This window comes from Pituophis catenifer, unplaced genomic scaffold (assembly GCF_029215685.1).
Source record: "Pituophis catenifer annectens isolate HBS135680 unplaced genomic scaffold, rPitCat1.0.hap2 SCAF_15, whole genome shotgun sequence".
In the NCBI taxonomy this organism is placed as follows: Eukaryota; Metazoa; Chordata; class Lepidosauria; order Squamata; family Colubridae; genus Pituophis; species Pituophis catenifer.
This window is the reverse complement of record NW_027256895.1, coordinates 2936354-2948004: the sequence shown is the minus strand read 5'-3', so window position 1 is coordinate 2948004 and position 11651 is coordinate 2936354. Positions and strand designations below refer to the sequence as shown.

General features: G+C 44.6%; 1 pseudogene; it reads left to right on the top strand.

Moving 5' to 3' along the window:
- Positions 1 to 1200: 1200 nt before the first annotated feature.
- The window catches only part of LOC139324786 (polyunsaturated fatty acid lipoxygenase ALOX15B-like), a 38821-nt pseudogene continuing 28370 nt past the window's right edge, over positions 1201 to 11651 (top strand).

The following is an 11651-nucleotide window of genomic DNA, read 5'->3' as shown; positions in this document are numbered from 1 at the left end:
TTTCCTTCCAGACGTTTTAAGACCCAACTAGGGAACATCATCAGTGCTACAAGGGAGGGGAGTTTGCAGAGAGGAGGAGGAGGAGGAGGATGGGGGGGACGGGGAGGAGAGGAGGAGGAAGGGGGAAGGAGGATGGGGAAGAGGAGGAGGACTGCGGGGTCCTTAGTAATCTCTGAGCTGGGTGCTTTCCTTCCAGACATTTTAAGACCCAACTAGGGAACATCATCAGTGCTACAAGGGAAAGAGGTTTGCAGAGAGGAGGAGGAGAAGGAGGATGGGGGGGGGACGGGGAGGAGAGGAGGAGGAGGAAGAGGAAGAGGAAGGGGGAAGGAGGATGGGGAGGAGGAGGAGGAACTGCGGGGTCCTTAGTAATCTCTGAGCTGGGTGCTTTCCTTCCAGACGTTTTAAGACCCAACTAGGGAACAGCATCAGTGCTACAAGGGAGGGGAGTTTGCAGAGAGGAGGAGGAGGAGGATGGGGGGGACGGGGAGGAGAGGAGGAGGAGGAAGAGGAAGAGGAAAGGGGAAGGAGGATGGGGAAGAGGAGGAGGAACTGCGGGGTCCTTAGTAATCTCTGAGCTGGGTGCTTTCCTTCCAGACGTTTTAAGACCCAACTAGGGAACAGCATCAGTGCTACAAGGGAGGGGAGTTTGCAGAGAGGAGGAGGAGGAGGATGGGGGGGGGACGGGGAGGAGAGGAGGAGGAGGAAGAGGAAGAGGAAGGGGGAATTAGGATGGGGAAGAGGAGGAGGAACTGCGGGGTCCTTAGTGATCTCTGACCTGGATGCTTTTCTTCCAGACGTTTTAAGACCCAACTAGGGAACATCATCAGTGCTACAAGGGAAAGAGGTTTGCAGAGAGGAGGAGGAGAAGGAGGATGGGGGGGGGGGGGGGACGGGGAGGAGAGGAGGAGGAGGAAGAGGAAGAGGAAGGGGGAATTAGGATGGGGAAGAGGAGGAGGAACTGTGGGGTCCTTAGTGATCTCTGACCTGGATGCTTTTCTTCCAGACGTTTTAAGACCCAACTAGGGAACAGCATCAGTGCTACAAGGGAAAGAGGTTTGCAGAGAGGAGGAGGAGAAAGATGGGGAAGGGGAGAAGGAGGAAGAGGAGGAAGAGGAGGAGGCACCCAGCCTTCCTCCCTCCCTCCCTCCCTCCCAGGTGCGCCCTCGCGCTTGGCCGCTGCTGCTGCGCCTTTGCCGGATGGCGCTGCCCGGGGCGCGGGCGGGCAGGATAGGGCGCCCAGCTGCTTTTCAGCCGGGCAAGGACTCCGGGGTGGCTGGGCTGCCGGGGGCGGCGAGAGGCGGAGGCGGCCCGCCCTTCCCCAGGTGGAGCTCCCTCCGCCGAGGCTTTCTGGGGCCGCCCAGAAGCGCAGATCCAAAAAGGCTTTTTTTTTTTGCAGCTGGCGCATCTCCGGATCTCTTGCAGCGGATTCCCGGGCGCCCTTGGAGAGAAAAAAAACCAGGCAAAAAGGTATTTTTCTCCTTGCGCGCAGCCCGATCCTAACTTTGGGAGGATCGCGCAGGGAGGGAGGGAGGGAGGGAGAGAGAAGGGGGGGATTTATAGCACCGCGTTTCCTCCTCCTCCTCCTCACCCCCCGCTCCCCGCTGTAGGATCGCCCACCTCTGCCCCACCTGGTGCGTAATGGAGAGGCGGGCGACTTTCTTTTTGCAAGGGGCGCCAGGTTGGAGAAGCGGTGGGGGGAAGAAGGAGGAATCTGGCGCTGCGATAAATTGGGAATTGCTGCGGAGCTCCGACGCATGGGATTTGTAACTCTTTGTTGGTCTTCCCTTTTTCCAGGCTGACCCTGGAGTTTGGGACTCGGAGTCCTTTCAGTTTGGGGGAAAGGAAGCAGGGAGAAGAGGCATGGTAAAGTGGTAGTAGTTTCCTTTTCAAGTTGGGAGTTGCAGGACAGGCAGAAGTTCAACAGGGACGGCTGCCCTCCCTTTCTTCCTTCCTCTGGTTGCCTTGACAGGTAGTCCTCGATTTACGGCCCCCGATTGAGCCCAACGTGCGTGCCGCTCAGCGAAACGTTCATTCAATGACGTTTTGGCCCCGTTTTACGACCTCTCGGGCCGCCGTCGTTAAACGAATTCCTTGCCGTCGTTCACCTTGCCCCCCCCTCTCCCGGTTGGTTGTTGTTAAGTGTAATCCGGCGTCCCCCCCTTGGCTTGGCCCGGTGAAGAGGTTCGCTTAAAAAGGGGAATCGCGTGACCTCAGGGACGTAAGTATGAGACGGCGGCCAAACGTCTGAATTTTGAAGACGTGACCCCCCCTCCCCCACCCTGGGGAGGCTGCAAATGGTCGTGAGGGTGGGAAAACGGTCCTTAAATCACTGTTTTCAGTGCCGTTGTAACTTTGTGAATGGAATAGAGTCTGGGTTTTAATTGGATTGTTTTAAATTGTGGGCCAAAGCTGTATAGTTCTTTTAATTGATTTTAAATTTTGTATTGGTATGTTTTTCATCCTTGGCTGTGTACCGCTCTGAGTCCAATAGGAAAAGGGCGGTATATAAATTGAAATAATAATAATAATAATAATAATAATAATAATAATAATAATAATAATAATAATAATAATAATAATAATAATAATATATTATATTATTATTATTATTATTATTATTATTATTATTATTATTATTATTATTATTATTATTATTATTATTATTATTATATATCCTCCGACGATACCTTAACAGTTCCTAGGTCCTTGGTTAGGACTCGAGCTGCTGAGCTATTAACCAGCCTCAAAAGCTGTGAATCTCGCTAAAGATTAACCAATAATAATAATAATAATAATATATTATTTTTTTATCGCTGGTTTGAGTGCTGGAGCAGTGATTACAACTGAGGTGTAATCATATAAATAATATATATGTATGTGTGTGTATATATATATATATATATATATATATCATATATATGATATTCATATATGTATGTGTGTCTGTGTGTATTATATTGCAAAACTCAGATATGTGTGTGTGTAAAATGTTGCAAAGCTCATATAAATATATACATATATTTGGGTATATATAATGTTGCAAAACTAGATATGATACACACACATATATATGTTGTTGCAAAATTCAGATATATAATTGTTATAAAATGTTGCAAAACTCAGATATATATATATATGTATGTGTGTAATGTTGCAAAACTCAGTGATACGATCGATATATCGATATATATCTATATATCTATATATAGATAGATAGATAGATAGATAGATATAGATATAGATATAGATATTTGTTTTCTGAGGTTTTCGCGGGTGTTTGTATGTAGGTCTTTGGTTATTATTATTATTATTATTATTATTATTATTATTATTATTATTATTATTATTATTATTATTATTATGGTTTTCTCCGGCGTAAAATTGGAGGTTTCTTGGCAACGTTTCGACGAAGTCTCATTTGTCATCTTCAGGCTGGTGTTTTCGGCTTCGTGCTTCTAGGAGCAATGTGTGTGATTGCAGCTGTTTCTTTCTTTTAACTGCCTCGATATATATATATATATATATATACACACGTATTGTTGCAAAACTCAGATAGATGATTTTCTAAAATGTTGCAAAACGCAGCTATATGATACGGGATACAAAGTCATATATATATATGTGTGTGTGTGTTTGTGCCTAAAGTCAGATTTGTCCCCTGGCGAGAGAGATGGACAAGTCGGTGCAGTTTTCTCGGCAGCCTTTTATTTCCCTAAAAAATGTCAGAGGACTGGTCCAAAAACTCACCTAGCTACCTCACGTGCCTAAAGCAGGATTAGCACTTGGGTTCCCTACTCCCCAACTAATCGTCCCTTTTCTCGGTACGGCTCTCGGCTTATTCTGAAGCCCAGAAAATTCTTTTTCCCTCCCCCCGCCCCGAAAAAAGGGAAAAAAAGGACTCACAATCGACACAGGTGTGAATGGCTGGACTACTACACCGATAACCTGAGTTGGGTCATCCCTGGTTAGCACATCAGGAAAGCCGGAGGGGGGAAAAAAATAAATATATTTTTGCAATTTCGAACCCCCTCGCATTTGAACATTGGAACAATAAAATTGTTTTTCCCTCTGGGGAAAATGTTTTTTATCTCTTTAGGAATGTCGGCTTCTTATTGAATGGCCCTAAATTGCCTCCAATTGCCCCCAAAATGCACTTCAAAGCGATGCAGAGATCTTGGACGGTTCTCCGGAGCGGCCGTCAAATTTTTACGCAAAATTCAAGCCGAGGTAAGGAAGGTTTCTGTTTCTTCGCATGAGAATCCCGCCGCCTAAAGAGGCGACGCTCGGGAAGCGCACAGGGGGTCCTCGACTTACGACCCCGCTCTCGAGCCCCCAACGTTTGTGTGGTTAAGTGTCAGAGGTGGTATTCAGCCGGTTCGGAACATGGTTCGGATCGGTTCGCTCGTACCGATAACAGAAATCGCGAGTGGGTCCGGCCACCTGCCCCGGCTCTATGCCACCCTATTTAAGGCATGTTTTTGAGCTGTGGAAGGCGCGCACATGAGAAAATCGCATGTGCGGAAGGCAGGCACACGGCGAACCGGTAGCAACATAATGTGAATCCCGCCGCTGGTTAAGTGAAACATTTAAGGGTGTCCCAAATTTGGTTGTGAGATTCTCCCCAAACCGTGTTAAATTTTATTTCCCCGGCGTTAGCGCATCCCTCTTCGTTTCCTTTCATTTCTTTACAAAGTTATTTCTAAATAATAATACAATTGGTCTTTGCTCTAGTAAGGCCCGAGGATTTTACGTTTTTCTCAGGTTGACAAGTAGTTTTCTTCCGGTTCTTTTTACATCTCGAAATTTCCATTTATTTTGGGGGGGTGAGGTGAGGTTGACCATAGTGGTGAAATCCAATTTTTTTTTTACTACCGGTTCTGTGGGCGTGGCTTGGTGGGCGTGGCTTGGTGGGCATGGCAGGGGAAGGATACTGTGCAAAATCTCCATTCCCACCCCACTCTGCGGCCAACCAGAGGTGGTACTTGCCGGTTCTCCGAACTACTCAAAATTTCCGCTACCAGTTCGTCAGAACCTGTCAGAACCTGCTGGATTTCACCCCTGGTTGAACATCTTCAACTTCTTATTTCAAATAGTCCTCGAGGTAGCACCGTTCGTTTAGTGACCGTTGGGAGTTACAACAGCACTGAATAAAGAGACTGATGGCCGTGTTTCACACTTACGACCGTTGCCACATCCCCATGGTCACACGTGCTCGAAAATAAAACACTTGGCCACTGACTCGTATTGATGACGGTCGTAATGTCCCGGGTCATGTGATTCCCCCCTTTTGCGACCGTCCGATAAGCAAAGTCAATGAGGGAAGCCCGATTCGCTTAACGACGGTTTGACTCACTGAACAACTGCAGCGATTGACTTAACAACAGTGGCAAGAAAGGTCGTAAAATGGGACAAAACTCACTTAAGAATAGTCTTGCTTCTTAAGAGAAATGTTTGGCTCAATTGTGATCAATCAATCAATCAATCAATCAGAATAGATTTGGAAGGGACCTTAGAGGTCTTCTAGTCCAACCCCGCTCAAGCAGGAGACCTTGTATCATTTCAGACAAGTGGCTGTCCGGTCTCTTCTTAAAAACCTCCAGTGTTGGATCCACCCACAACTTCTGGTGGCATGCTGTTCCCCTGGTTAATTCTGGTGAATGGGTTAAATCTGGAGGGTTAGACTGGATGACCTCAATGCTTCATTTTTGTTTTTGTCTCCAGGCTTTTTAATCATCTTAGTTGCTTTTCGTTGCTCGGGGTTTTTGTTTTTTTTCTTGGCACTTCGGTCGTAAATCGAGGGACTACCTGCATTGATTTTAAAACCTGATAACATTCCAAAATTTTTGTTTGCGGGATTTCTGACTGCTGATAAGCTTTGCAATCTCTAGTATTTCTCACAGTCCCAATTCAAACACAAGAGTAAAATTCTCTTCTTCTATATTCTATATCCTACGTTGTTCTTACCGTCACAAATTTAAGATATTTAAACAAACTTTTGGCTATTCAGATGGCTTACAAGTAGTCCTCGACTTATGACCACAAACCCGGGGGGGGGCATTAATACTTTCCATTCTTAAGCAATGCAGTCATTAAGCGAGTCGCGCCTGATTTTATGACCTTTTTTTTTTTTTTGGCTACGGTTGTTTGGTAAACCCACGCTGTCGTTAAACGAATCACAGTCATTAAGCGAATCCGGCTTCCCCTACGGACTTGTCTTGTCGACAGCCCGTCGGGACGGTCATGAGCAGCGATCATGTGACCCTGGGATGATTGTAAATACAGATTTACTATTGTAAATAACAAATTTACTATTGTAAATGCAAACGCCTGAATTTTTATTCCCCTGACTGTGACGGTCGTAAGGGCGAGATCCTGCTCGTCAGTCCCTTGTTTCAGGCCCATTGTAACTCGGAGCGGTCGCTAAACGAGTGTTTATAAGTCGAGAACTGCTTACTCTCCCGTGGCTGAGCTTTCCAGAAGCATATGACAATTTTTCCCCCCACTTTTTTAAAAAAATATATATTTTCAGAGGCCTTTTTCGTCCTTGCATTTCAAGAGGTCATCAGCCTGAATTAAAACGACTCCGTTTCAGCTGGAGTTCACCCAACTTTCTTGCAAAATAGTTCCTCTTTGTTCAGCTGGGAAGGTTTATGGGGTGGGTGGGATGTTTTTTGAGGCGGAGTTGTGTTGACGTGATGTCCCACTTTTCCCAAAAAAACAAAAAAAAAACCCCAGAGTTTTGAGCTTGCTTTCATTTTTTGGAAAATTCTTTTTTTTTTTTTGCAAAGTGTAAACTTCGGAAGAATTGTTCAATTGTAAATGCTCCAAGAGGTGTTTTTTTTTTATTTTGCAAAAAGTTTTTTTTTTTAAATTTTTTCCAACATACAAATTACCTCTTTTCGGAATGGAGCCCTGATCCGACAATTTTTTTTAATCATCTTTAACAAGATTTGATAGATTCTATTTTGCCGTGACGCTTATTTCCTAATCTTAAATCACGTATCTCAACTAATACATTACATCCTAGAAAAAATTTACTCAAATTTACTTCATCAAAACAGTTACCTTTCTGTTAACCCCCCTTAAATCTTAATTCAATTAACACCAAGGAGCCTTGGTGGCGCAGCGGACTAAAGTGCTGTTAAGTAGCACTTAGCTGCCAGCTGCCTGCGATTACTGTGAGTTCAAATCTCACCAGGCTCAAGGTTGACTCAGCCTTCCATCCTTTCGAAGGTAGGTAAAATGAGGACCTGGATTGTGGGGGCAATAAGATGACTTTGTATAAAAAAAGAACACCGCTTGTCGGGGGGGGGCAAAAGCCCTACTAAGCAGGTATATAAATAGATAGATAGATAGATAGATAGATAGATAGATAGATAGATAGATAGATAGATAGATAGACAAAAGTATGAAGGCTTAATGCATTGTAAGCCGCCCTGAGTCTCCGGAGAAGGGCGGCATATAAATCGAACCAATAAATAAATAAATAAATAAATAAATAAATAAATAAATACATACATACATACATACATACATACATACATACATACATACATAATTATTCATTTTGCGAATCTTACCCTAAGTCTTCAATATTAACAATACTTAATCTTAAATTACCTATCTCCCCTATTACGCTCTTATAAAAAGTTAACTCTTATTTACTTAATCAAAGCAATTACCCGTCTATCAATCCACTGTAAATCTCAGTTCAATTAATAACTCATCAAACATTACACAATTCTTAAAACCTAAATCTCACTGTTAACCATACAGTTCAAATACGTGATATTTCAAAATCTTATTTCCCTTTCTAAAACTTCCCCGCGTTTATGATTAACTTCGTATAACGCTCATTAAATCGTGATTTCCTTTATTGCTTCACCAAATTTAGATTCTCTCTCTAATCCACCAAAATATAACGATTTAACATTGAAACATAGTTCTTAATTCAAATAAAACACCGGAAGAGTTTTGAGGAAGAGATTTGATCCCCGTTTGTCTGAAGGGGGGGTGGGTGTAGGGTTTCCTGCCTGAGCAAGGGGTTAGACTACAAGACCTTTGAGGTCCCAACTCTTGTGATTCTCTTCTAGTCTATCAAGGGAGGTGCAAATCTTTAAATCTGTAGTCGCGAAGAGGTCGCCACTAAAAAAACAATGACGGCATTTTTGCAGAACTGGGTGGAGGATTTTTCCAGAGAAAAATCCAATTGTGCCAACCAGCTTATGCTGCAGAAAAACAAAACAAACCCCCCCCCCCAAAACAAAAATATTTATTATTTATTTTATTAGTCATATTTCTATGCCGCCGAGGACTCTGGGCGGCTTACACCAAAGACAGTACACTAAATAGCATATTGCCTCCTAACAATCCGGGTCCTCATTTTACCCACCTCGGAAGGATGGAAGGCTGAGTCAACCTTGAGCCGGTGAGATTTGATCCGCTGATCTGCTGAACTAGCAGTCAGCTGAAGTAGCTGCAGTACTGCACTCTAATCACTGCGCCACCTCGGCTCTATTTGAAAGCTTTTTAAGAATTTGCAACCCAGTCTTATTAAATTCAATCGGAATCGAGGTTTGGCAAATACACGTAATCCTCAACGTATCACCGCGACGGAGCCTTAGCTTTCCGTGGCTAAGCAAAACCGTGAATTCCCTGTCCCCCCTGCAATTGTACAAACTTTCTTGCCGCAGTTGTTAGATAGATAGATTAACAGAGTTGAAAGGGACCTTGGAGGTCATCCAGTCCAACCCCGCCTGCCCAAGCAGGAGACCCCATAACCATTTCCGACGAATCGCAGTTCGGTCTCTTCTGGAAAGCTTCGCTGTTAAGTGAATCCGACTTTCCCATTGACTCGGGGTGGTGGTGGTGGAGGGGTGTCCCGAGGACGATCCCGGGATCCCGGAACGACACTGTGACCGTCATAAATACGAGTCAGTTTGCAAACGTCTGAATTTGGATCGCGTAATCGCCAGTGGAAGCCACAAGGGTGAAGAAAACATCCTTTTTTGGTGGCGGTGTTTTTTTAGTGCCCAATGGTCACTAAATGAAAGGTCGTAAGTCGAGGACTATCTACAGCTGTGTATTATTTCCCCTCCCGCATCTGGAACCAGCTTATTATCATCATTCAAGGTTTTGTTTTTGTGTCTGTGTGTTTTAAAGCAATTTGGCTGACAAACCGTACTCAACGAGTAGTCCTTCATGGTACCACGTCCACACGGAGGAAAGTACGCAGTGAGGTACCACGAGTTTCCGTCTTAGGCCCTAGGACTCTTCAACATCTTCATAAACGACTTAGATGAGGGAATAGAATAGATGAGGGAATAGAAGGGGTACTTACTAAGGTGGCGCAGTGGTTAGAGTGCTGTACTGCAGCTACTTCAGCTGACTGCTAGTTCAGCGGATCAAATCTCACCGGCTCAAGGTTGACTCAGCCTTCCATCCTTCCGAGGTGGGTAAAATGAGGACCCAGATTGTTGGGGGGCAATCTGCGATTTAGTATACTGTCGATTGTTGTAAGCTGCCCAGAGTCCTCGGAGAGTGGGCGGCATAGAAATATTTATTTTATTTATTTTATTTTATTAAATTTCTATACCACCCTTCTCCCGAAGGACTCGGGGCGGTGAACAGCCAGAAGATAAAACACAGGAAATACAAAATCTAAAATAAATTAAAACAAATTAAATAATTTAGGCTAAATTTTAAAATACCCCATTAAACAGTTTAAAATTTAAATTTAAAAGAGGATTATGATTAATAAAATAATTTTTTTTAAAAAAAATTGATAAGATGATACTAAGTGGCAGGAATAGCCAACACCCTAGGACAGTGATGGCTAACCTTTTTGCTGTCGCGTGCCAAAAGTGGGGGGAATGTGGGAGTGTCACGCGTGTGCGTGGTCACACTCATAATTCAATGCGCCCTGCCCCCCTGTGCATGCCCACGCGACCCCACTGAGCTCCCCCTGCTTTTGGCACGCGATGGCCCGGTGGGCCCGGTAGGCCCATTTTTCGCCCTCCCCAGGCTCCAGAGGCTTTTTTGGAGGCTAGGGAGGGTGAAAACGGCCTTCCCCACCCCCCTGGAGGCCCTCAGGAGGATAATTGGCTAAAACAGCCAGGTCCAGGGAAGGCTTCTTGAGGAGGGCCCTCGCCAACGCCTTTTTCAGACGACCTATAAGGTCCCTTCCGACTCTATTAATCTGTAACCTGTATCACTTTCGCTTGTTTTTCTTCCTCCTGGCCAGAATGACCCCAGTTAAATAAATATTGCGCAAGGATAAAGGAATAATGGAAAGCGATAAAGAAAAGAGCCAAACAGCTGGGAGAAATGAGATTTTGGCTGGAAGTTTAAAAAAAAACAACAACACCCATTTGCAGCCCGGCGTCAAAAGATTTCTTTGCTTCTCAGCCAAAATTCAAATAAATAATTCTCAACAACGCGTGATTGATCGCTTCTTCTCAGCCCAAAAATACAAATTATGGAGGGAGAGAAAAAATTCTCAACAATGGATGATTTATAGCTGCGGGAAAGGGCTCGGCTTTTTCCACGGTGATAAAGTGAGCGGATTGTTTTATCAAAGCAGGAAATGGACGCAGATGACCGAGGATCTTTTGAAAAATGACTCGCCCCCCCCCCTTTTTTTTTTGGCAGGCATCGGTGGGGACCCTTGGAGAAAATTGGCTTTTTTAAACAACCCCGCTTTGAACCGAACGAGGCTGAATAGAATCGCCGGATTCCCGGGAATTCAAGAATGTGGCTTCCCGTTATTAGGAAAAGGCGCCGGTTTGCAAAGAGAAATGACGGTAATGTTAATCTGTGGTTTTGGGGTTCTTTTGCAAACAAACAAACAAAAAAAACAGGCAGTCCTCGACTTACGACGGCCAATGAAAGCTGTTGGTCGTTAAGTGAGTCACGACAGGTGGGTAGCCCTCACGTGCAGCCCTTGTTCTCTTGATATCTTTGAATTGAACCGGCCTCAACCCTGCTCGACTTTTTCATCATGGCTCGGGTCTATCCAGAGCGAAGACGTAGAGATAGTCCTTGACTCATTTAGTGACCGTTCGAAGATACAACGGCACTGAGAAAAAGTGAGTTGGGAACGTTTTTTTTTTTTCCACAAAACGATTCGTTGCCGCATTCCCCGTGGTCAAGTGATCAACATTCGGACGCCTGGCCACCGACTCGTATTTATGACGGTCGCGGGGTCACGACATGATCCGCTTTTGAGACCTTCTGACAAGGAAAGTTAACAGGGGAAGCCGGATTCAATTAATGACCATGTTCCCGACTTAGTGATTCACTTAACAACGGTATCGAGAAAGGTTGCAGAATGGGGCAAAATTCGCTTAACAATTGTCTCGCTGAATAACAGTAATTTTGGGTTCAATTGTCGTAAGTCGGGGACTACCTGAATTTAAGCAGAACATCCATTTCTTATGTTCGATCTTCTCCAGGGAGTCCTTCCTTCCTTCTCATTAGGCGGCCAAAGTGTTTGAGTTTCATCTTCAGGATCTATCTGGCCTTCTCAAGAGCAGTCAGGATCCAGGAGTGCCGGCTGCTACCCCTTGTACAATGTTGCCAACCTCCGTCCATAGTTCTTCAGGCACTCTGTCCATCCCATCTCATTCCTTACATCTATTTGTCACACA